The sequence below is a fragment of the Schistocerca serialis genome, chromosome 1 (assembly GCF_023864345.2).
Source record: "Schistocerca serialis cubense isolate TAMUIC-IGC-003099 chromosome 1, iqSchSeri2.2, whole genome shotgun sequence".
NCBI classification, from domain to species: domain Eukaryota; kingdom Metazoa; phylum Arthropoda; class Insecta; order Orthoptera; family Acrididae; genus Schistocerca; species Schistocerca serialis.
In genome coordinates, this window is record NC_064638.1 from 440,212,374 (window position 1) to 440,239,090 (window position 26,717).

At 43.3% G+C, this 26,717-nt stretch overlaps 1 pseudogene; it reads left to right on the plus strand.

Annotated features, from left to right (window-relative positions):
• Positions 1-16,515: 16,515 nt before the first annotated feature.
• Positions 16,516-16,633, plus strand: LOC126427291 (5S ribosomal RNA; annotated as a pseudogene).
• The last annotated feature ends 10,084 nt before the right edge of the window (positions 16,634-26,717 follow it).

Genomic DNA, 26,717 nt, shown 5'->3' on the forward strand with positions numbered 1-26,717 from the left:
TTTGGCACTACACACGCTGGCAGATGACGTTCACCGGGCATTCGCCATACCCACAACCTGCTATTGGATCGCCTCATTGTGTACCGTGATTCGTCACTCCACACAACGTTTTTCCACTGTTCAGTCGTCCAACGGTTACGCTTCTTACACTAAGCGAGGCGTCGTTTGACATTTACCGGCTTATGAGTAGCCACTCGACCATGAAACCCAAGTTTTCTCACTTTACGCCTAACTGTCGTAGTACTTGCGGTGGATCCCGATGCAGTTTGGAATTCCTGTGTGATGTTCTGGATAGATTTCTACCTATTACACATTTACTACCCTCTTCAACTATCGGCAGTCTCTGTCAGTCAACAGACGAGGACAGCCTGCACGCTTTTGTGCTGTACGTGTCCCTTCACTTTTCCACTTCGCTTTCACATCGGAAACAGTGGACCTAGGGATGTTTAGGAGCGTGGAAATCTCACGCACAGACGTATAACAAGTAACCTCCATCACCTGACCACGTTCGAAGTCCTTGAGTTCCGCGGAGCGCTCCATTCTGCTCTCTCACGATGTCTAATGACTACTGAGGTCGCTGATACGGAGAACCTGGCAGCAGATGGCAGCACAATGCACCTAATATGAAAAACGTATGTTTTTGGGGGTGTCCGGATACTTTTGATCACATAGTGTAAGTCGTAGGGAAACATTTCTATACGTCTTTCTTGCATTCACAGCGCCAGATTTGCTCCTCTTGGCCAAAATTGGATTTTTTTTATCGTATATCGGTTTCGCATTAACTCATTAGAATCATTACAACTTACGCGCTGCCATACAATAATTACAGCCCATACTGGACCTCTGTGAGTAGCTCCAGGTTAATTATAACTGCCCGACAATACAGACACACATGTTCTGCTCAAATGTCGCACACACTCACAAACTGATATGGTAGCAAAACAGTATTTATGTATAATTGGCACATTATTGTTGATGTTCAGTAATAAAAGTAACAAGTCAAGAATAATTAGGCAACGAGAACGTGTCTCGTCGGTGTCGAATACATACAGTACACATTTTAAATCTTATTTGTATACCCCAAGCTAGAAGTAACAACAGAAACTCTACTGTGGAATAGTGGTATACTTTTTACTTTCTGTTCGAGTTTGCGCTGTTTGCGGTAGCTACGAAGCTGTAATCATCATAAATGAGGACAAATAAATAGTTTCTTTCTCCGTTTGTATGGCAATCTTACGCAGTAGCTGTTACAGTCATTTATAATTGATTTTTTCCGCCTTAAGCTTAATGAAGTTAAGAACTTTTTCTCCAGACGCATTTCCCTGTTATTTACAACGAATCTTGTGTGGTCATTCTGGAAATTTCGGTACACGTTATGTCTGTACATTTTGGTACATATACATTAAAAACAAGACGGCCGTTGTGACCGAGCGGTTCTAGGCGCTTCAATCCATTCCGGAGCCGCGCTGCTGCTACGGTCGCAGATTGAATCCTGCCTCGGGCATCGATGTGTGTGATGTCCTATGGTTAGTTAGGTTTAAGTAGTTCTAAGTTCTAGGGGACTGCTGACCTCAGATGGTCCCATAGTGCTTAGATCCAGTTTTGCTTAAAAACAGTATTTCCTTACAAAATAGCGTAAAATTCACTTACAGTGGTTTTGCTTCTTCTTTATAATTCTTCTAACTGCTGTGTCTTCCTCGTTGTTAGCGGAGGCTGAGATCGAAGGAAACATTATTTCACAATCACTTTTAGCAATTTTTCACCATTTTTTAATCCGTCTCTTCTGCTATTCCATTGTTTTTCCCCGCTTAACTTCACTTTTTAAAACTTTAAAAGAGGAACAGTACTGCAGTTTAACGTGTGACTCATGCAGCATGGTGTTTGTGTGTATCATTTGTTTCCTGAATAGGTTGTCAACGTTGACAATCTGTGAATGCACCTTTTTTCGTAGTAGAGCGTGTGTGTGCTGGTGTAGGCAGGTACATGGGTGTGAATGTAAATTAATGAAGATCTGTTAGATGTTCATCTTGGATGTGAACGATATGTGGCCGGGGGGGGGGGGGGGGGTCGCCTGGGTTTGTGGTGGGATGGTTCAAATGGCTCTGAGCACTATGGGACTTAACATCTGAGGTCATCAATCACATAGAACTTAGAACTACTTAAACCCAACTAACCTAAGGACATCACATACATCCATGCCCGAGTGAGAATTCGATCCTGCGACCGTAGCGGTCCGTGGGATAGTGATTATGGCGCAAGCCGCTTGGAGAGGATGGTAGTAGTGAAGGGGAAATGAGTGAGATGAGGGGGGTGGCGGTAGCGATTTGTTATACGTCTATATTTAATGTTATACTAAGTGGTCTATTAACATAAAAAAGTGTGTAGTGCGTCAGCCTGGCCTGATAATTTATGAGTTGTTTTTTTTCTGTTTTGGTTTTACCAATGTGGTAATTTTCTTGTTGCGTGAAAAAGTTTTTTTTCCTTGTTTATCCCTGTGATTTCCACGTCTGTATCTTGTTAGTAAAGAACAGGCATAAACAATGCAAGCGAACTGTACGCTAAGGAAATGCTGCTTTTAACCTGTAAACAGAAAAATGTAGGCTCTAATTGTGTGTTCATAAATCCAGAATGATCACAGGAGATGCTTTGATGTATAACACGAACCGCGCCTAGTGAAAAACACTCTTCAATTGCGGTGAGTTCAATACGGGAAAACCAATAGCAAAAATCCTCTTTGTTGTAGAGCAAAGGGATGACATATGGAGACGTCCCCTTACAAGAGTAGCCGCCTTTCTGGGGGAGAAGTAGTTTGGTGGAGAGGAGAGGAGAGGAGGAGAGAGCCCGGGCGTGCAGCTGTCGCCCGGGCCTGGGAGGGGACATTAGCAGGTCGTTTGTGAGGCTTAACACGCGGTATGCGTGCGGCGCTGGCCAGCTTTATCTGCCGGGAGGCGTCTCCCGATGTAATTCCAGCCGGCGGCGCTGTTAACTCGACACGGGATTCCTGCCGCCTGCTGTAAGCTACGACGGTAGCGCACGCACGGGGGGACGTTGGTGACGACGAAGGCGACACGCAGGCGGCAACTGCGCTACGCCCACGCACGGTGAACGCGCGGCGTGTGCTCGGAGGTCGAAAATCGGCTGCGTATTACGACGTCTCTAAACAAAGCACAGTCTAAGAGATGGATCACGTTATTTACCGATAACGGAAGTTTCAGATTTAAAATATGCAGTGCAGAATAACTATCCAGGTCTACATCCACATGATTACTCTGCAATTCATACTTACGTATTTCCTAGAAAACTCATGTGACAGATTTAAGACTCTTTCTTTGCCGTTCCACTCTCGAATACCATGAGGAAGAAATGAACACCTGTATCTTTTCGCGCGACTTCTGATTTCTCTTATGACAAAGGTTATTTTATCCATCCAGGTGAAACGAAAGGATTAAAAAGCATATTGCACTAGCGGAAAGATATATACTACCTACAGGAAAATTAAAGACGCCTTTGGGGAAAAGAGAAGCACCTTTTTCAATGTCAAGAGCTCGGATGGAAAACCAACATTAAACAAAGAAGCGAAATCTAAATGGTAGAAGGAGTACGTAGAGGGTCTATACAAGGGAGATGCACTTGAAGGCAATATTATAGAAAGGGAAGTGAAAGTGAACGTGAATGAAGGTGAGGTGCAGATGATAATACTGTGAGATGATGCCAGACCTCTGAAATATCCAAGTCGAAACAAGGCCTCGGGAGTAAACGATATTCCGTCAGAAGTACTGATAGCCTTGGACGAACCAGCCAAGACAAAACTGTTCCATCTCGAATGTAAGGTGTACGATATGGGCGAAATACCCCCCCTCCCTCCACCAATACTTAAAGAAGAATATAAAGATTCCCATTCCAAAGAAAGCAGTAGCTGCCAGGTGTGAAAATTACCGCACAATCAGTTTGATAAGTCACTGTTGCAAAACACTAGCACAAATTCTTTACATATGAATGGAGAAACTGGAAGAAGTCGATCTCAGGGAAGATCATTTTGCAATCCGGAGAAATGTAGGAACACGTGAGGCAATACTGATCCACATTTATGGACTCAGTGAAAGCTTTTGAAAGTGGCGACGAATAATCTCTTTGAAATTCTAAAGATAGCAGGGATAAAATACAGGGAGCGAAAGGTTATTTAAAACTTGTACAGAAACCAGGAGCATGAAAGGGAAGCAGTGGTTGAGAAGGGAATGAGAAAGAGTTGTAGCCTGTACCCGATTTTGTTCAATCTGTAGAATCGGGAAGCGGTAACGGAAACCAAAGAAAAATTTGGAATAGGGATTAAAGTTCAGGGAGAAGAAATAACTTTGATCTTTGGCTATGACGTTTCAATTTTGACAGAGACAGCTAAGGACTTGGAGGAGTAGTTGAACGGGATGGACAGTGTCTTGAAAGGAGGATATAAGAAAACATCAACAAAAACAGAACAACGACAATGGAATGTAGCCGACTTAATTCAGGGGATGCAAAGGGAATTTGATTAGGAAACGAGACACCTAAAGTAGTAGATGGGATTTGGTATTTGGACAGCAAAATAATTGATGTTGGCCGAGGTAGAGAAGGTATAAAACGGGTAGACTGACAATGGCAACGAAAGTATTTCTGAAGTACACAGATTTAAGTGTTAGGAAGTCTTTCCTAAAACTATTTTTCTGAAGTGCAGCCATATGTGGAAGCGAAACATGGACGATAAACAGATTACACAAGAAGAGAATAGAGGCTTTGAAATGCGATGCTACAGAAAAGTGTTGAAGATTCGATAGGTCTATCACTAACGAGGATGTACTGAACAGAATTGTGGAGGAAAGAAATTTGTGGCGAAACCTGACCAAAAGAAGGGACATTTTGATAGGACATATTCTGACATGACAATGGATCACCAATTTAGTATTGGAGGGAAGTGTGCGGAGGGAAAATCGTAGAGGGACGCTAAGAGATGAATACATTAAGCAGATTGTGAAGGATGTATGTTTCAGTAGTTATTCGGAGATGAAGAGGCTCGCACAGGAGAGAGTAGCGAGGTCATCGGTCCCACCGGACTAGGGAAGGATGGGGAAGGAAGACGGCCGTCCCTTTCAAAGGAACCATACCGGTGTTTGCCTGAAGCGATTTATGGAAATCAAGGAAAACCTAAGTCAGAATGGCCGAACGCGGGTTTGAACCGTCGTCCTCCCGAACGTGAGTCCAGTGCGCTAACCACTGCACCACCTTGCTCGGTGCCATCAGACGTATGTAAAAATACGTAATAATGGAATCCATTTAATAATTACCAATAAAATTAGAAATAATGTACCAAAAATATGTACCATTTACTTCCAGATAACCTTATGATGGCAATTCAGGCGTAATATGCTTATCGTAAAATAAAAGCAATCAAACTTAGCAGCGTATTATAATTATAGATTATGACTGTACAGTGTCCTCAAGAGACATGTACTACACAACAGGCCCACAAGAACATAAATTGTTGAGTAACAGTACTGAAGAATGGGTCGCAGACGTGTACTGTACGCTGTCTCCTTCATGAATGAGAAACACTTTCTTGCAACTTGCCTAGTAAATCTAAACTGACAATATGCTTTCACTACATCGACTTCACGTGCTCGTTCCATCTGACGTCACTTTGAAACGTCACACCTAGATATTTAATCGACGTGATTACTGCTCTGTAATATGGCAGCATATTATCGTCGACAAAATGTGGTAACTCGAAGCGAAGCCTTTCGATAAAATGCTCTGAATGTACCATAAAACATTTACGCTCCTCGATAAGCTGCTCCAGCACCATAACCCACAGAAATTATTAAATAACTGCAGACTTCTGCAAAACGACAGCAGAGACGTCAATATCAATTCAGCTACAGCAGCCCACCCCTTGCTGACCGCCTGTTGAAAACACGCCTTGTATTAGTCTAAATTGGATATGAACCACACGTAGATGGACATCTGTCACAGCAGTCGACATTGATCGGCCTTTCTGGATGGGTACGCATACAACGAATATGAATTGCCCTTTTAATTGGGACAGAATTAATGATTGAAGGTATCGTTGGTTTCGCTCTGTAAATCTGAATGTACTTAAATTCAAGTTAATCCACGAGTATAAAAACTACCCAGTGCAGCTCATGCCGAACCATTTTCAGTGTGTACAGACTCCAATACTCGGCTGGCAGACGCAGACATACGACGGGAAAAGTGACCAACCTAACCTAACCTTTGATATTAATAACCCCAGCTGTCACTAATGGCTGAAATAATGTTATGTTTTGTTAACATGCAAACGCAATGCGTTTCGAACAACTTACGCTCATCACCAGCAGTATGATATAGAGGAAAGAGAAATTCATTTTAACCCTCTTCCAAAAGCAATGAACTGCTATAAACAGTCTGGAACGAAATTCTACATTGTGTGGTCATATAGTCCGTAGTTGTTCACAATTCCTGGTGTATTTTCGTTCCGTCATTATAACTACAAGAAATAGTGTTTTGCTTTCAGTGATAATTCATGATGCTTTACCTCAATAAGGCAAACGCGTCTGGTGAAGAAAAAAAAAATAACGCTCTATTCCTTGTACTTGCAATGAGGGAACGAAAGCACTCCAGGAGCCTGCAACTACATTAAACCCTTATTTACTACAGTACGAAGGAAAGTCAAGAAGTATCTCCACTTTCGTTGTAATTGTATTTCGGTTAGCAGTAAGGTTTAGTGTGCCAGCCTGCCGCTAGATGGCCCCGTTCTCCTCGCTTGTGGCAGGTTTCAGTGTTAAAGCATCAGTTTGGTTTACGCTTTTGCGAAATAAACACGGCTGAGCCACGCTCTGTTTGCATCAATGAAAACAGCGCTTCATAATCCTTCCTTTTTTTCTTTTTTTTCTCTTTTGCGTTCTGACTGTGTTGCAGGAACTGAAATTCATCGAAGACGTTCAGCACAATACAGCGGCACTATTTTACCATGGTAAAGTGTTTACCAGTGGAATGAACCATTAAAAACCGGCCGACCAAGCGTAGATGATGAGGAAACGACAGGACGTCCCGTCCTATTCATTACTGATGGCAACGATGACCAAGTCCGTGACCTGATCTTTAATAACCGTCGATTAACTCTTAATGAAATGGGAAACCAAATGAATATTCTTCATGGTTTCGCATATCTACATGTGCATCTATACTCCGAAACTTTTTGTACCTCAGTCACTCCCCCTCTTTCAGATTCCAGTCGCGAATGGTCTGCGAGAGAAACGATTGCTGGAAAGCATCCGTGAGAGACCGAATCTCCCTAATTTTACTTTACGTTCTTTTCGTGAGATATTTTCAGGAGAAAGCAATATATTGCTTGACTCTTCTAGAAACGTAAATTCTGCGGAATTCTAACAGTAAGCCACACTGTGAAGCAGAATGCCTTTCTCTATTGTTATGAGACTGAAGTTGACTTAGCATCGCCTTCACGCTTTCGCGGATACTAAATGAACCAATAACGAAACACGCTGCTTCTCTTTGTATCTGCTCCATTCCGTCTGTCAGTCATCCCTCCAATAAAATTATCTCGTACTGATTCCAGACTGAAGTACAAGATTAAAGTATTGGTCAAACGAGGGATTATTTCTAGCCATCTCCTTCGCGAGCTGACCACACTTATGGATGATTTCTCCAATGAATCCTAGTCTGCAATCTGACTTACTGCTATTACTTTTATGTGGACGTTCCAGTTTAATAGACCTATACGCATGTCGCTAGATATTCAATGCATGAGGCTACTTCCAGTGATTGTTCGGCGAATACAATAAAAGGTATGTCTGGTAATTTAAGAGCAATATGTTACATCTGTTTATGTTGAAGGTCAACAGACAATCCCTGCAACAACCACTGATCTTCTGCAGGTCTTCCTGCATTTCACTAAGATTTTCTTAGCGATGCGACTTCTCTGTATACAACAGCAACATCCGCGAAAAGCCTCATGCAACTTCCGACGTTACCCATGACTTCATCTATACGCAACGTGAAAAGGAAAAGTCCTATAACATTCACCTGAGGTAGGCTCGAAATTACACTACTGACCATTAAAATTGCTACACCAAGAAGAAATGCAGATGATAAACGGGTATTCATTGGGCAAATATATTATACTAGAACTGACATGTGATTAGATTTTCATGCAATTTGGGTGCATAGATACTGAGAAATCAGTACCCAGAACAACCATCTCTGGCCGTAATAACGGCCTTGATACGCCTGGGCATTGAGTCGAAAAGAGCTTGGATGGCGTGTACAGGTACAGCTGCTCATGCAGCTTCAACACAATATCACAGTTCATCAAGAGTAGTGACTGGCGTATTGTGACGAGCCAGATGCTCAGTCACCATTGACCAGACGTTTTCAGTTGATGAGAGATCTGGAGAATGTGCTGGCCAGGGCAGTAGTCGAACATTTTCTGTATCCAGAAAGGCCAGTACAGAACCTGCAACACGCGGTCGTGCATTATCCTGCTGAAATGTAGGGTTTCGCAGGGATCGAATGAAGGGTAGAGCCACGGGTCGTAACACATCTGAAATGTAACGTCCACTGTTCAAAGCGCCGTCAATGCGAACAAGAGGTGACCGAGACGTGTAACCAATGGCACCCCATACCATCACGCTGGGTGTTACGCCAGTATGGCGATGACGAATACACGCTTCCAATGTGCGTTCACCACGATGTCGCCAAACACGGATGCGACCATCACGATGCTGTAAACAGAACCTGGATTCATCCGAAAAAATGACGTATTGCCATTCGTGAACCCAGGTTCGTCGTTGAGTACACCATCGCAGGCGCTCCTGTCTGTGATACAGCGTCAAAGGTAACCGCAGCCATGGTCTCCGAGCTGATAGTTCATGCCGCTGTAAACGTCGTCGAACTGTTCGTGCAGATGGTTGTTGTCTTGCAAACGTCCCCCTCTGTTGACTCAGGAGTCGAGACGTGGCTGCACGATCCGTTATAGCCATGCAGATAAGATGGCTGCCATCTCGACTGCTAGCGATACGAGGCCGTTGGGATCCACGGCGTTCCGTATTACCCTCCTGAACCCACCGATTCCATATTCTGCTAACAGTCATTGGCTCTCGACCAACGCGAGCAGCAATGTTGCGATACGATAAAAAGCAATCGCGATAGGCTACAATCCGACCTTATGAAAGTCGGATACGTGATGGTATGCATTTCTCCTCCTTACACGAGGCATCACATCAACGTTTCACCAGGCAACGCCGGTCAACTGCTGTTTGTGTATGAGAAATCGGTTAGAAACTTTCCTCATGTCAGCACGTTGTAGGTGTCGCCACCGGCGCCAACCTTGTGTGAATGCTCTGAAAAGCTAATCATTTGCGTATCACTGTATCTTCTTCCTGTCGGTTAAATTTCGCGTCTGTAGCACGTCATCTTCTTGGTGTAGCAATTTTAATGGCCAGTAGTGTACTTTTACGTCTGAAGATTTCTCTCTGTTGAGGATGACATGCTGTGTTCTGCTTCCTTAGAACTCTTCAATCCAGTCACACGCTCTTATTTTGCCCATTAGACAGCGTTGCTGAACCATCAACCTACTACTTTCTGAGTCTCAGGTTTTGTTACGATGGGGACCAGTTTAATTTTCGGATGTTGTGTGCAACGTAGGTCCCAAAACAACTCAATGAAGAACACAAGAGAAATCTTGTAAGAATCTGTCAGCAGCTACTGAACCGTCATGTTAATAATGGAGAAATGTTTTTGAAATGAATACTCACTAGAGATGGAACATGAGTTGATCACTAGAACCGTAGGTAAACTTCGGAGCATGGAATAGGAACAATGCGGGTCTCCAGCTAAAAGGAAGTTCAAGTATCAACTCTCTACAGGAAATGTTAATGGCAGCTTTTTTTTTTCATTATGTGAAAAAAAGGGGTCAGGAATATTTCTGCATACCCAATATCAATGACGACTGGAAACCTCTTTTTAACACCGTCAATACGCAATGCTTTTTTAACCAATAGGGATTTGTGATCTATTCAATAATGGAAGAGCTACTGCGGTACGGTATGATTTGTTTTTTTATTCAGTTTGTTGCCATAATGGCTAGGCAACACATACGATATACTCTTTAGATAGAAATTAGGAAGCATTCTTACTTTTACATTTTGTCCTCACTGGCAACATGCAAGAATACCGTTTTTATGGAAGTGTCATCGATATCACTGACGCATGAGATGAATAATAGCAAATCGGGTCTTCCACGTAATTGTCCGGATAAGATTTCTGATAAGCATTCGTCTGTGCATTTAATATTATTAACTTCATTTCCCGAGATACTGAAGAAACATTTTTAAGTGAAAAGACTATTTTTTAACAAAAATTGAAACCTCTTGAGCTTAATACAGCACAGAGATCATGTTTTTTTTTTCGTAAAACTCAGTGTTAAATTTCTGTTAACGTGGCGGCCAAGGCGACAGTCACGACTGTTGTCATGTAACGATTCCACAGCAACTGAAGCAAATCTGCTGTATGTCTATAATCTTATCCCTCATATTTCGAAAGCAAAAAGTTTCACTGCAAACATTAACATGCGCTGTACTTACTGATTAGATGACGTTGCCCGGGTACGTATTCACCCCGAGCTTACATAGAAAAAAGAATTAACTCATTCTACAGTTTAAAAACAAACTTACGGGGTTAAATATGGATTCGACACCGATGTTCGTTGTTTCCGATTATTTTTTTACGTCAATCCCTTTCCATCCATCGGAATTGCCGCCAATCAGCCAAGCGGCAATAAACACCGCGGAATGGCCGCTAATGTTAATTCTTCTCGATTATTTTTATATGTCACGCTAATTACATCAGCATCCAATCCCTAAAGATACAAAGGGCTTCTTACACAACCTGTTTCTTTTTCGAGATATTAAGTCAAATGAAGAATGGAAAAGAATATTGAGAATAGTTAAATGACGATCAGTTCGGCTTCAAGAAACGTAAAAACATCACACAGGCAGTTCTCACATTATGCTTGACAAGGCTTAAGAAAAACCAAGAGACGTCGACTGGATTTGTCGACCTAGAAAAAGCAATTGCAGTGGGCGCTAGTGGTGTCAACTATACTGCCACATCGTGGCGTTCCTACCTTACCTACGCTTTCTGCAGCAGAGCACTCGATGGTCGCTCACCTGCAAAAAAAGAAGCATGTAAGCGTTAAATCATTGTCACGAACAGTAATATGGTTCTTATAGTCACCCGACACAAGTTATTTCATTTAAATATTTATCACGATTTGTGGGACAATGCGAGCCAAAGGTGGTCATTGGAGAAATCAGCACATATCTTCCAGAATACCGATTAGAACATATATTTATAAAAGAATTAATATAACATGAAAAAATTGTGGGACGGAATGAAACCTATATAATTAAAACAGACGAAGTTTTATATTTTAGCCGACCAGTGTGGTTGAGCGGTTCTAGGCGCCGTAGTCTGGAACCGCGGCCCCACCTCTACGGTCACAGGTTCGAATCCTGCCTCGGGCATGGATGTGTGTGATGTCCTTAGATTAGTTAGGTTTAAGTAGTTCTAAGTTCTAGCGGACTGATGCCCTCAGATGTTTAGTCCCATAGTGCTCAGAGCCATTTGAACCATTTTTTAATATTATCCCGCTACGATCAAGCCAGAGCAGCCTCGTCAACAGATGGAAGAAAGTGCCCTAAACTGAACACTTCAACGCCCCTGCCCCAAAAGCGGACCTATGGTCTCCTGGCTACGTATTCGTCTGAAAGCTAGTGGCACCAAGTGTGAACAGTATTTTAGGATTCTACTACTACGTAGCGGAGCGCACACATCCCCCGCTTCATGTGTAGTTTTTCAGTTCGCTGTTACATATTTTGACAATGGAAAAATGTTTCACGTTGTGTTTCATTCAGCCTAGGTGTGTTCGTGTACAGTAAGGTTTAAGGTTTGGAGGGAAATAGACTGGTCCGATAATTCGTATTGCAGTAATTGCACACCAAACTCTTGCATGCACACCATGCACAGTCTCTTGATGTGACTGGGGCCAGCGGGTTCACGGGTTCCGACAAATACAGCAAGTCTTAAGTGTTACATGGTGCAATTAATTTTTCAGCATTCTCTCGAAGGCTCCTCTTGACTCGTCTGGTTTTTCTCGTCTGTAACCGATGCGCCACGTAGCGCACTGTCCGGGCAACGGCCTGGAGCATCGTATTAGGAGAATGAAACCCACAAAATGGCGGAGAAAGCGCTTGCGTCGTACGAGGAAGGCCCTACGTTTTCCCTGGAAGAGTAACAGTACTACCCACACAGGAGCGCACGTCAATTGGACCGGCTGTAGCGTTTCTGCAGTTCAATGTGCAGTGCGGACGTGACACAAAGCGAGCATGACTGCCGTCGACAAGTAGGTGGGCCTTGACACTCGAGGAGCACGCGTAATGGTCTGTGAGCTTCGAGGACGGCGGGTCCCCCAGCTGGCGAGGCGCGGGGTACCAATTGCGCGACGGCTGGCCGATCGACCCCGCCCATTGTCTGCCCATTGGGACTAATAACTGCCCATCTGAATGTGACCGGCAGGGCAGGCGCGCGACTTGACAAAACAGAGCCGCCGGCCAGGCTGGCTGGCTAGACGTGCGTCGTCCCGTCACTGTTCTCCCCCACCACCTGCCGCCTCTTCTGTCTGCGCAGCCGGCTGCAGCTGCAGCTGCGTAGGCACTGCGTACTAGGGACGGCGGTTGTCGCTCAAACAACAGGCATTCAGTTATGCGTTTCTTTTTTCATCTCCATTTTAACGTGATTACTAAAAGCGCTCAAAATAACCGCTTTCTGAAATAACCGATATACAGTTTTGTTGCTATTATTTCCAGCAACCAAAGTACATTAGATTGGGTTGGATTGTTTGGGGGGAGGAGACCAGACAGTGAGGTCATCGGTCTCATCGGATTAGGGAATGACGGGGAAGCGATTTAGGGAAATCACGGAAAACCTAAATCAGGATGGCCGAACGCGGGATTGAACCGGCGTCCTCCCGAATGCGAGTCCAGTGTGCTAGCCACTGCGCCATCTCGCTCGGTCACTAAATTACACATCGAACAAGTATCGAAAAATTATAAGAAATCCTCAAACTTCTGCATTGTGTGTTTCAAGACAAACAGAATCAAACTATCAGATAAAATAGATAAATGATAAGAAACAGTCCATCCAAAAGAAAAAGTAGAGAGAGAGAGAGAGAGAGAGAGAGAGAACATTTGCAGTAGTCTTTTTTAAAACTCTGCACAGAAAACATGTTGTAGTCGAGCATTACTCCACTATTTGGGCATTACGTGTAGTCAGTGTTAAAACGGGAAAACTGAAGGTGAAAAATTCTATTTTTCGTATTAAGTTGTCCGTTTTCAAGGGCTACAAGCGGGTAAAGCCTATGTACGCACAGACAGCAGATTAGCTACTTTCCATTTCTACCGTTATCATTTCTACTTAATATTTCATGACAATAGTTAATAAACTGGATGCTTCGGTTCAGGCTCTTCCTGTAGCGCTGAATGAGGCAACCTGGAACTATCTGCTAAGCGAAAGCTGTGGAAACGGTTACCTAGCTAAAACTTAAGGCAGTCGTATCCAGCTACTCTTAATCCAGCCCTATGAATTTACCCTAAATAAAATCAACAAAAAGGAAAGCATAGGTGGTGTAACTTGAAATGGCTCAATACCTCAATCGAATTCTACACGAAGAATTCCACGTGCAGCTACAAAAACACAGTTTGTATCGACTTCAAGAGTCCATCGAAAAGAAAGTAAAAGCGCTATCGTCAAGGCTTCACGTTACGATCTGGGACACCTATTTTAGACGACAAAATAATGGAAACACGTGACTTGTAATTTTTCAGCGCATCTTTCACAGGTTAAATTACGACTTTAAAATTTTTTGTGTATTCTAAAGTCATTTTCCCCAATTTCTACGCGTTTCAGTTGCTACGATTTCATATTAAAAACTCCACAGTATAAACTCCGCAACTTTTAAGTCCTGCTTCAAAATTGATGTTAACGGTTAATGAAAAGACAATTTTAAAATAGTCAAATAATAAATTTCATTATCTCGCTATTTCAGGTTGCCACACAGTACTATCTTATAATACACGTTTTTTTATTATTTTTCTTGCTTTCCCTCAAGCAGCTACATGTCAAAAGCACAATTACCAATACATTTTTTTAAGCTCAATTACCAAATTTATATTGTTAACTGTGCTGCAAGAAGAGACGAATATTTTCGATGATAGACAATTCATTTGACGTTTCCGATTGGTATGTGCCTCAGCCTCACTGCGTGGGAACCGTTCGAAGGCCCGTGAACGATGCTGTTTGTACGCAGATATTAACAAGGAGAGATCCAAGTAGTGGGATCGACTTTTAGAAACAATCTATACGGTAACGTTGGTTAAGATCCCAGCGACTCACACCTTGCAGCCATTCACCATGGTGGGCCCTAGTTTGCAAATAATCGACGAAAAACAGTTTCGGGATTTCGCGTGATCCTCTACAAGTTTAGTAATAGTAGCAGTTCCCGCATCAGTTGCATAGTGGATTGGTAAAGATCACATGTAAAAGGTTCTGGGTTCTAACGCTGTAAGGTGCTTAGGAAATTTTTTATTCTTAAATCTCTATAGAAATGACTTTGATAATTTTTTATTCAGTTAATTGGTTTAAACTTAATTTTTTTCTATTCCTTTGTCAATTCGTGTTAGTCACCGTATGAAATCCATAAACTGCTCTCATTTTTCATCCTATCAGTCTAATTTTTTTCTATTCCTTTGTCAATTCGTGTTAGTCACCGTATGAAATCCATAAACTGCTCTCATTTTTCATCCTATCAGTCTTTTCCACTTGGAATCCTGGTTCATGTGATTTTGATTATTGTTATGTATAAACCTTCGATTTAATTTGTTCCATTTTATGATCTTAGATTTTCGTCGACGTTGTTGCTTTGATTGTTTCTATTTTTCATTTTGCTTTAATTTTGTTTTACTTACTACCCCTCCTTTAGTTTAGTTCACCATCTCCATTAATTTGTCTGTAGTGCAATAAGAATGTTTATGTTAAGATTGCAGTTCAAAGAGATGTACCTCTTGTAATGAAAAATACATTCTTAACATCACTGCACAGTCAGTACGCACAGTCAGTACGCACAGTCAGTACGCACAGTCAGTACGCACAGTCAGTACGCACAGTCAGTACGCACAGTCAGTACGCACAGTCAGTACGCACAGTCAGTACGCACAGTCAGTACGCACAGTCAGTACGCACAGTCAGTACGCACAGTCAGTACGCACAGTCAGTACGCACAGTCAGTACGCACAGTCAGTACGCACAGTCAGTACGCACAGTCAGTACGCACAGTCAGTACGCACAGTCAGTACGCACAGTCAGTACGCACAGTCAGTACGCACAGTCAGTACGCACAGTCAGTACGCACAGTCAGTACGCACAGTCAGTACGCACAGTCAGTACGCACAGTCAGTACGCACAGTCAGTACGCACAGTCAGTACGCACAGTCAGTACGCACAGTCAGTACGCACAGTCAGTAAGCACAGTCAGTAAGCACAGTCAGTAAGCACAGTCAGTAAGCAACCAACAGATCGGCGTTTTCATATGTTTAAACATTTTTATAGGGGAATAAAGAAATTTAAATTCACATGCACAAAAATTCCAAGGGGAAAAAGAACGACAGAAGAAAAAATATGAGCAACTGAAGACGTTAATATGTCGATTAAGAAGACGTGACAAAGGAATACAAATAAAAAATGCCACGTAAACTGATTAATTGAATAAAAATAGTTATTGAAGTCATTTCGATACAGATTTCAAAATAAAAAATTTCAAGTTGTTGACGAGATTCGAACAGACAACCTCTGACAGTACCTTAACCACTGCGCTATGCAATCATTCCATAAGTAGCGTTATTTTAAAAGTTATACAGTATCATGCAAAATACCGATTTTTTTTGTCGATTATTCGCAAATGAGGGCTCACCGGGTGAATGGCTGCAAGGTGTGATTCCTTGGACTGCAAACTACATCACCGTAAATATGGTTTCAAACAGTCGATGCCCCAGTCGGGGAAATCTCCTTGTAACTTTCATCGCCAAGCATTCGCTGCGCGTAATACAGGAGTGCTGTGCGTTGAGTCTACATTGCGGCTTTACAGGCGCACCTGCATAACACTAGTGTCTTAGCCAATGCTGACTTTCGTCAAGGGAGACGATTCAAGCAATAACACCGAAATCTGTTAATATATCGACAATAAGGTAGACTGCTTACACTAGTACTAGTACGTTACACATTGCTGTGTTATTTTACTAGCGGTCGGTTTTAAAAGGAGTAATAATTGTACATTAGTCGCATCTTAGTAGTTTTGCCTATTGTGCACGAATGAAGGAGCGCCAAAAAAATTTTTTTAACTCAACTGAAAGTAACATGGCCAACGGCCTTGCCGCAGTGGTAACACCGGTTCCCGTCAGAACACCGAAGTTACGCGCTGTCGGGCTGGGCTTGCACTTGGATGGGTGACCATCCGGTCTGCCGAGCGCTGTTGGCACTCTGGGTGCACTCAGCCCTTGTGAGGCAAACTGAGGAGCTACTTATTGAGAAGTAGAGGCTCCGGTCTCTTACTTATTGAGAAGTAGCGGCTCCGGTCTCTTAAATTGACGCACGGCCGGGAGAGCAGTGTGCTGTCCACAAGGCCCTCGATATCCGCATCCAGTGACGCCCGTGGGTGAGGATGACACGGCGGCCGGTCGGTACCGTTGGGCCTTCATGGCCTGTTCGAGTATTAGTTTTTTTGTTTTTTAGAAAGTAACATGCGTTACAGATTTTAGTGTATTCTAGGCGGTTGATTGTAATGAAACTTTTGGTGGTTATTGCTCAGGTATTATTCGCAAGCTGTGCTGTTATAATGAAAAATTATATATTCAGTCAGTCTGTTTACATTGAGTTTTTTAACGTTGGCGTGATATATACGGATATTTTTCAGTGTTTTGCAACGTATTACAAAGCAACAAAAAAGTAATAAATTTTTATCAGATCTGCGTGTAGTTCTGCGAGACAACTAATGTAAAAACAGGGAAATTTCCTTTCGTTTGTATTTATACATATATCAGGTGTTTCGGTAGAGAATACAACCTTTGTCTTTTCTGATAGAGCGGTCACTGTGCAACGTATTGAGCACAGTTGCTCACAGTCTTGTTTTGTTTGTATATCGGGACGAACATGCCATCGACATAGGGTTATAGGCGTGCGTTTGTGTATTACTTATAAAAAGTACTATTATTATTATTATTATTATTATTATTATTATTATTATTATTATTATGGAAACATCAGACACATTTTTACTCTCCGTTGATGAGCTACACTCTTCCTAAAAGTGCAACGAAAACTCTTGATGGTAGTTTCATGATAGTGGATATACCACATGGTATAGTAACCAGTGGGACAGGTTGGATGTCAATGTAACTTTGTATACAAAGACGTCATCGACGGTATGTAAATGATCACAGTTGCAATTCTCTCTGACAGGCTAAATCCCCACCACAGTGTATTAGTGTTGTTCAGGCATTGTTACGAGGCCTGGTACGGTGTGTAAGAGGACTGACGAGCGGCAGATGTTACGCGGTGAGTCTGAAGGACGCAGAGATGCAGCATACTCGTGTGGCGTTATCAGCACCTGGCAATGGTCTGAAAGGAGCCTCATAGTGGGTCTGCATTTGGCCAGCTGGTCGAATCGTGCAATATCCTGATTTATGAGTCATTTGGGTGTAACGGTGACCCGATGTTCGACTGCATGTGAATTTGAGTGCAGGAATAATGGTCGTCGAGGTTCCGCCCGCCAACATGTGACGACCACAAGGGAGGATCGATGTACTGGGCACCAAGCACGTTGTAAGCCTTTCACATGTGCGCCTGTCAACCGAGGACAAGTAACGGACACCCTGCAACAAGCCCCGCGGTCTAAGACGCCTTGCCACGGATCGCGCGGCTCCCCCCGTCGGAGGTTCGAGTCCTCCCTCGGGCGTGTGTGTGTGTGTGTGTGTGTGTGTGTGTGTGTGTGTGTGTGTGTGTGTGTGTGTGTGTGATGATTTGTATGTTATCTCATACTTAAATTTAATTTTTAAATTTTGAATAGAGGAATCTCATTATGTTTAAACACAGCTACCTGAATACTTCCTGAATCTAAGATTGTTTATGCAAGAATTTACCAATACCATTATATCTTAATATTCATTATGCTCTTATGTTTCATGTGAAATTTTAGCATCATTTATAATCTCACATAGAGAAATCTAGCTCAGTTTAATTTTGGGGCACATGTATAGCCTTGCACTCTAAAATTGCATCAGGGAGAACTTGGTTCTTGGTAAATACCATATAGTTTAGAATTCTTTTTCAAATGGCTCTGAGCACTATGGGACTCAACTGCTGAGGTCATAAGTCCCCTAGAACTTAGAACTACTTAAACCTAACTAACCTAAGGACAACACACACATCCATGCCCGAGGCAGGATTAGAACCTGCGACCGTAGCGGTCGCGCGGTTCCAGACTGAAGCGCCAGAACCGCTCGGCCACCAGCGGCCGGCTAGAATTCTTTTTCTTTGTTTTCTTTTGTGTATATATTTCTATTCTGTTATTTTTAATTATATTAGTTTTATTAATTATTTTGCATATAAACATCACTCACTGTATCAAAGAGTGTACCAACACACACAGCAACAGCCAGGGCAGAAACATTAGAAAAAGGTCCGCCTCCACGTGGCAGGGACGGTAACAGAATGGGGGTTTGTCAAGCTAACCTAACATGCAAGCAGCCATTACGGCTAAGAGACCTAATGCTGCCTGGCTTGTCACTTGTCTTAAGTAGCACACGGCCCACCTTAGTAACCCAGGTGGTGGGCTAGTCTGTAGTGTTTAAATGAAAAATGAAATAAATGGTACATCGGTACGTCACGGACATCTTGCATCTTCATGTGTTACCTCTCATGCGACAGTACCGTGGTGTCATTTAGCAACGGGACGTAGCTCGCCCACATATGACATGTGTCTATGTGAAACGTCTGCTTGATTTTGAGGCACACCCGTGGCCAGCAAGATGACCAGATCTGTCGCCGATAATTGCTGTCGCGTCTTCGTATGAATCAATTGTATAATGATTGGAATTCGCGATATCCAGTGATTTATGGCGCTATACGAAAGTTCGTTTATTTTAGTAGGAACGTATGGGGTCTGAAGATGGCATAATGAAATGCCGAAACTGGTTACTTTCAGAATAAAGCAAAAAAATATCTCAAAGTATACGGCTGTCGGTAAATTTTATTGACATTAACAGTTACAACTACTATCAGCTTTTTGCCTCAGTAGAGCATACAACGGCTTTATGAGCATTTTACCAACTGAATCAATGGATTCATACGGATGGGTGGGTCCACACCACCAAGTTGTTTGTAAATTTGTCTCGATTTTGTAATATCTGGAGTAAAAACACATACACTCTCAACCCATGAAGTTTCATTTCGTTTCTTCCTCTCATTCAGGGTGAATCACCTTTTTGTCACGCAGCGTATACTGTCGCTGTAAGCACAAAACTAAAATTCTGCATCCACATCGACAGATAAACAATACTCATGGCGATACATTTAAAGCACGTTCCATCTTCTTGTCACAGAGCCGGCACCCAGTGTTACACTAGAAATGGATACGTAACTTCCGGAAAACCATCTGAAGATGAACCTCAAAGGTTCAAAAACCGGTTCATGGAATAATAAATAACCATTCAAAAAAGTGACAGGTTGCAGCTTTATGTACGAGGGTTGTCCAGAAAATAATGCACCGCCTGTTTTTTCTCAGCCGAAAATAAAGCTACGAAACGTTACGTATGTGTTATTTGAAGTCTCCTGAGTGAGCGCGTCAAGTTTCCGTCACTTTCGACAGATAGGGTAACTGCAGGACAGTTTCAAAATGGCGTCGGTAAGTGATGTACGTTAAAAATCAACGTGCCTCATTGAATTTCTCGCTGCAGAGAAAGAAACTGTGAGGAATATTATTAACAAACGCTTGAGCAAAATCTATCGAGCACTGCTGTCGACATAAGTACGGTTAGTCGCTAGGCACAGAGGGTGAGGTCATCAGAAGGCGGTTCGGGGCAAGTCCACGATTTGCAGCGGTCGGGGAGACCATCCATGGCGTCATACCTAACGTGTTACAGCGAGCTGATGATGTCACTCGCCATAACATGATGACATTCGTGGAAGACATTTTGAGGACGATGAGGAGGAGATTAACACGATAAATGACTGGCTCCGCCACCGGGACAAGGATTGCTACTGGCAAGGCATACATGCCCTTCTTTCGCGATGGAGAAAGGCCACAGAACGGGATGGAGGTTACATGGAAAAACAGGGTGTGTAGATGAAACACCATCCTTTCGTGAGTGTAATTCTCATTATGTTCAATATAGAATCGTCGAAGAAAAAACTTTCGGTGCATTACTCTCTGGGCAACCCTTGTATTTACAACAAACAGGAAAAAAACCTCGTCTGGTCAGACAGGTAGCTCGATTATTGAGAGAAACCAAAAGCGAGTGTTGAACGGAGGAATGGCCTCATGGCCCTCAGCGCAAGAACAGAGATTTACTACTTCTAAAGAACAAGGCTGAGAGCCACGTGCGTGGCGAAGAAAATAAGAGTCAACTAGAACAATGAGCCATGCATAATGCACTACGTACACGCAAGAGGTCAATGCGTAATGCAAGTCTACCCAGAAGTCGTTGCCCCCCCCCCCCCTCCTCTCTCTCTCTCTCTCTCTCTCTCTCTCTCTCTCTCTCTCTCTCTCTCTCTCTCTCTCTCTCTCTCACACACACACACACACACACACACACACACACACACACACACACAAGGGAGTAAACGAACACTTAGTGAACCCGCATTCAGACATACATGGCTTCCGTGACTGACTACCGGAACGTCAGTTTATGACCTGATCTATTAAGATGATGACAATAGTTTCTTAAAAGCGCGTCGCCTTTATGGCTGCAAAGAGGTACTTCCAATATTACAGCGCCCCCTCGAGAGCATTAAAACTCGCCACGCACAATGAAACAATGAATTATGAGCCCATCAAGAGTGTCTGTCCTTTCCTCTTATTCCAGGACCGGCAGCGTACGCAAATCAGACGCCACCACATTTAAGTACACGTAATAGAGAAAACGAATCGAAGGACACTGACTAGGAAGTTCTAAACAGAACGACGTACGCGGCTGTTAAGACGATGGACTTGTATTCACGAAGACAAGATTGAAAATTATCGTTCAGATTTAGATTTTATTCTTAAATCTTTGTAGGCCAACCCCTGGATGGTTCTTGAAATGGGCAGCAGCAAAATCTTTTACCAAATGAGGCAGCATTCCGTCTCCAATCACCCCGACATTTCCGATTTTTCAGTTCTTTGAATTCTAACCTCCATTAAAAACTCACGCGAAGATTAATAATAGCAATGGCCTAGTTACGTAACGTCACACACTTGCAGGCACTGGAATAAACCATTGTCAGCATGTTTTTACGCGTTAGAGAAGCAGCAACAAACCGGTAGAGAGCTGTTTTTCAATCTTGGTAGTACAGCGCACAGTCACAGCTGTACAGTAGAGTTACTGCTACACTATGTGATCAAAAGTATCCGGACACCTGGCTGAAAATGACTTACAAGTTCGTGGCGTCCTCCATCGGTAATGTTGGAATTTAATATGGTGCTGGCCCACTTTTAGCCTCGATGACAGCTTCCACTCTCGCAGGCATACGTTCAGTGAGGTGCTGGAAGGTTTCTTGGGGAATGGCAGCCCATTATTCAAAGAGTGCTACGCTGAGGAGAAGTATCAATGTCGGTCGGTGATGCCTGGTACGAAGTCGGCGTTCCAAAACATCCCGAATGTGTTCTATAGCATTCAGGTCAGGACTCTGTGCAGGCCAGTCTATTACAGGGATATTATTGTCAGGTAACCACTCCGCCTTTGGCCATGGGTTATGAATACGTGCTCGATCGTGTTGAAAATGGAATCGCCATCCCCGAATGCTCTTCAACAGTGGTAAGCAAGAAGGTGCTTAAAACATCAATGTAGGCCTCTGCTGTGATAGTGCCACGCAAAGCAACAAGGGGTGCAAGCCCCCTCCATGAAAAACACGACCACACCATAACACCACCGCCTCCGAATTTTACTATTGGCATTACACACGCTGGCGGATGACGTTCACCGGGCATTCGCCATACCCACAACCTGCCATCGGATAGCCACATTGTGTACCGTGATTCGTCACTCCACACAACATCTTTCCACTGTTCAATCGTCCAATGTTTACGCTCCTTACACAAAGCGAAGCGTCGTTTGGCATTTACCGGCGTGATGTGTGGCTTATGAGCAGGCGCTGTACCACAAAATCCAAGTTTTCTTACCTCCCGCCTAACTGTGATAGTACTTGCATGGATCCTGATGTAGTTTGGAATTCCTGTACGATGATCTGGATAGATGTCTGCCTGTTAAACGTTATGACCCTCTTCAACTGTCGGCGGTCTCTTGTCAGTCAACAGACGAGGTCGACCTATACGCTTTTGTGCTGTACGTGTCCCTTCATGTTTCCATTTCACTATCACATCGGAAACACTGGACCTAGGGATGTTTAAGAGAATGGAAATCTCGCATACGGACGTATGACACAAGTGACACCCAATCACCTGACCACATTCAAAGTCCGTGAGTTCCGCGGAGCGCCCCATTCTAGTCTCTCTCTCTCTCTCTCTCTCTCTCTCTCTCTCTCTCTCACCATGTCTGATGACTACTGATGTCGCTGATACAGAGTATCTGGCAGTAGGTGTGCGTACAATGCACCTAATATGAAAAACGTATGTTTTTTTTTGTGGTGGTGGTGGGGGGGGGGGGGGGTTGTCCGGATGCTTTTGATCCCATAGTGCATCCAGTTGCCGCATTTGTGCTGATCATGCTAATGCATAAGCTACATAACAAGTAACGCTCCCTAAAAAGCCACTGACATTTATTTTAATAAAGTCCTCTAGTTGTATGATCGCGTCAAGTTGTGAAATAATTAACACCAGAAGGATAGTTTTCAATTAATAGACTCAGTCGAAGGCCACCCCAACGGTATCCGAAACATTGGTTTCATCAGTTTGGTGGCAGTTATTCTAACATGAAGCGTCTCTCCATCCAGAAAAAGTTTATGGCAACGGACCCCAGAAGCGGAAGCCAACGAATTCATATTAATGCGTCGCCACTCGGCGACTTTTTTCAATTGTCAAATCACTATCTGACAAATGAGAATCTTTGTGTTATTAATATCGACAACGTTGAGCGAAGTGAAAGATGCGAGCATGGAATCGATGCCTTTTCAGCCGTTCGTTAAATAAAAAGGAACACCAAGTTGGACGGCAACTATCGGATGCTACTACCTCTGTAGCGCCACTGTTTTGCGTTTTCATCCGCAATAAAGCAACTACTGAATCAAAACCATTTCCGGAGAACGGTTCTTGTTTTCTTCATAACCAAACAAATACAGAATCCAGAATGACTTCTACAGCTTCGTAGACAATAATTAGAGGCCGCTAAGATTGTGCAACTTTGTATTGAGCTGCCAACTATTAAATCAAAGGAAGTATCCCTGCTTTTGGAATATGCCTCGTACATAGGGACGCTGTTTTCCATTTCTCGCAAAAGTATAATATTAAACAGTCGTGGCGCAATGTATAACTATATAAATGGAGATTTTTTACTAAAATTACTAATAAAATTATGAATACCTGATGTTAAATGCGAAGAGCTTGTTATTGTTGTTGACTTCCGTCGGGAGAGTGGTTTGATATTGCTCTCCACGCTACTCTATTCCGTGCAAGCCTCTTCGCTCTGCGTAACTACTGAGATTTGATCATGCTCACTGTGCTCAAGCCCTGGTCTCCCTCTACAGTTTTTACCTCACACAACGTCTCAGAAAGCGTTCTGTCACCGGCGCCTTGTTTTATTCAAAATTTGTGAGAATTTCGTTCTCTCTGCCCAATTATATTCATTACCTCTTCATAAGTTTTTCGATCTACTCATACAATCTTCAGCATTCTGCTGCTGTACCCCATTTCCAAAGAGCTACTACTTTCTTTTTATCTGATGTGGTTGTCGTCCATGTCTCATTTCTGTACCAGACTACGCTCCAAATACCTTCAGAAAACTCTTCTTAACAGTTTCATTTATAATTGATATTAAACAATTTGTCTTTTATAAAACACTTTTCTCGCAGTTGCCAATCTGCCGGTTATATTCCCTCCAACTCCACCATCATCGGTTACTTTCCAGCCCGAAAAGCAAAACTCATGTTACTTTAATCTCTCGTTTCCTAACATAATTCACTCGGCATCGCCTGATTTATTTCGATGATATTCCAATACCCTTGTTTTATTTTTGATGACTTTCATTACATAATCTGTTTTCAGAAAGCTATGCATTCCGTTCAGTTCCTCTTCCAAGTCCTTTTCCGCCTCTGGCAGAATTACAATGTGATTAGCAAACTTCGAAGTTCGTACTTCTTCTCTCTAAATTTTGATTCACTTTCTACATTTCTCGCTGGTTTCCTTTACAGCTTGTTCAAACTACAAATAGAATAACATCATGAATCGACTATAGCCCTGCCACTCCCTTCTCAACTACTGCTTCCTTTTCATGTTCGTCCTAGTCTTTTATCAGCAGTCTGGTTTCTCTTCACGTTGTACATAACTTTCCGTTCGCAGTACTTTAACCTTGCACAAAAGAACAAAAGTACAAGGCAATAAACGACTGCTCGTCAGAAGGCGTCTGTTGCGCGGGTTTTGCCCAGGAGCGGTAAGCAGGGGCGTACAGCGGTAAAGAGATAGCGAGTCCGGACACGCAGGCGGTAATTGCTTTCTGGCGGCGCGAGCCCTCAAAATGCGCGGCTCGCCTCAGCGACCCCCGCCTCACCCCAGCAACCGACCGCCTCATCCCCCTTGCGGCAGCGACGGCATCTTATTGCGACGTCGCGTCTCATGCCGAACCGTCTCTTCTCTCCAGGGTAGCGAAGTCGACGGCGACGTAACGCCGTTACGGCGGCACGAAAATATCGCCGTCGCGACGCCTAATGGACCCCTGGAGGCGGCAGTCGCAAACACAGGCGCGTGCGCGCCGTCAAAGGGGGCGGCCGGCCGGAAAGCGCCTCGCGCGCTCGGATCGCCGCTAAATAAGCTCTAAATTCCGCCCAACACTCTCTCCCACTACCACTCCCACTCTAATTTTATCCTGCTTCCTCTTACTTCTCTCTCCTTCCCCCCCCCCTCTCTCTCTCTCTCTCTCTCTCTCTCTCTCTCTCTCTCTCTCTCTCTCTCTCTCTCTCGAAAAAGGTAAAAGACAACAAAGACGAGGCGTCAACGCCTACTTTTTCTGCTCTTTCCTGTTCGCCAAGTAAACAGAGAGGTGTACGAGGCTGACGGGAACATCAAGGAGTTCGCTTCCTTATTTTTTCAGTTATTCTATTTTTGTTCTTCCCATTCAACCCCGCCGCGGCTTGATCGTGAACCGTCAGAAGGCGGGGCAAGATGTTTTTCTTCTCCGGGCCACGGTCTGGCGTGTGTTCCTCGCGCACGTCTCATCCGCTCCGTCAATAAGCAGACGCCCAGAGGTACCTCAAGAGTAAGCTGTGTGGCACCCAACGAGCTCTGCATACGCAGTTTCTCTTTCCACTACATCTGTATCTGTATCTGTACTCCAGAAGCCATCTTACGGTGTGTGCATGAGGTTATATCGTGTATCACTGTCGCATCTCACAATCCTATAAATGGTGCGCGAGGATGAACGACAGTTGGTAAGCAGCCGTACAGGTAAAGCTGTAATCAGCCCGGAGGTTGGTATGAGCGATGTGCAAAGTTAGCAAACAATCGATACTGATTCCGATTTCATTATCGCCATCTTTACATCGATGGCCTGTAACAATCACATTGGAACACTGGTGTTAAATGAATTTACGGAATACCACAAAAACCACAGTACGATACATCTAATATCAACTTTTTAAGCGAAACGAACAGCAATAATTAACATTAAGTATCCCACAAGTTTGTGTCTGTAGACTAGAGAAACATTTCTGAGAGAACTTTCCCCCGGCGTCTATTGTGTTGACGACAAAGAGCACGCACTGTTTTTATGAACAGTCGTTCAGAAGCTGAGAATGTGGCATTGCAGCTCATATATTTCAGCGGATTCCTTGTAGCTATGGTCAGGAAGTAGCGGTGACGTTGTTCCATACTCTAAATCGGTTTTGTTAAAGATCTAGAAGGCGATATTTTATATAATAACTTTCTGCGAAACGTCCGGAACGTGCAACGATGCTTTTTGTTACCTGTTGGTATTTTCTGTAATGATCTAAATATAAACTTCACATTTAACGTAACATGGAATCCTCCTCCAGTTCTGAAATGCCTTTTGCAACCAAGTATATGCTAAAATATAATATCAACAACTTTCTGACATCGCCGGCGAAACGATGCTCCTACACTGCCGTATCATTTCGTACTGTTCTTTAATATTGGAACGGACAGAGTGGAAATGAAAATGTGTTCAAAGAGTTTACTG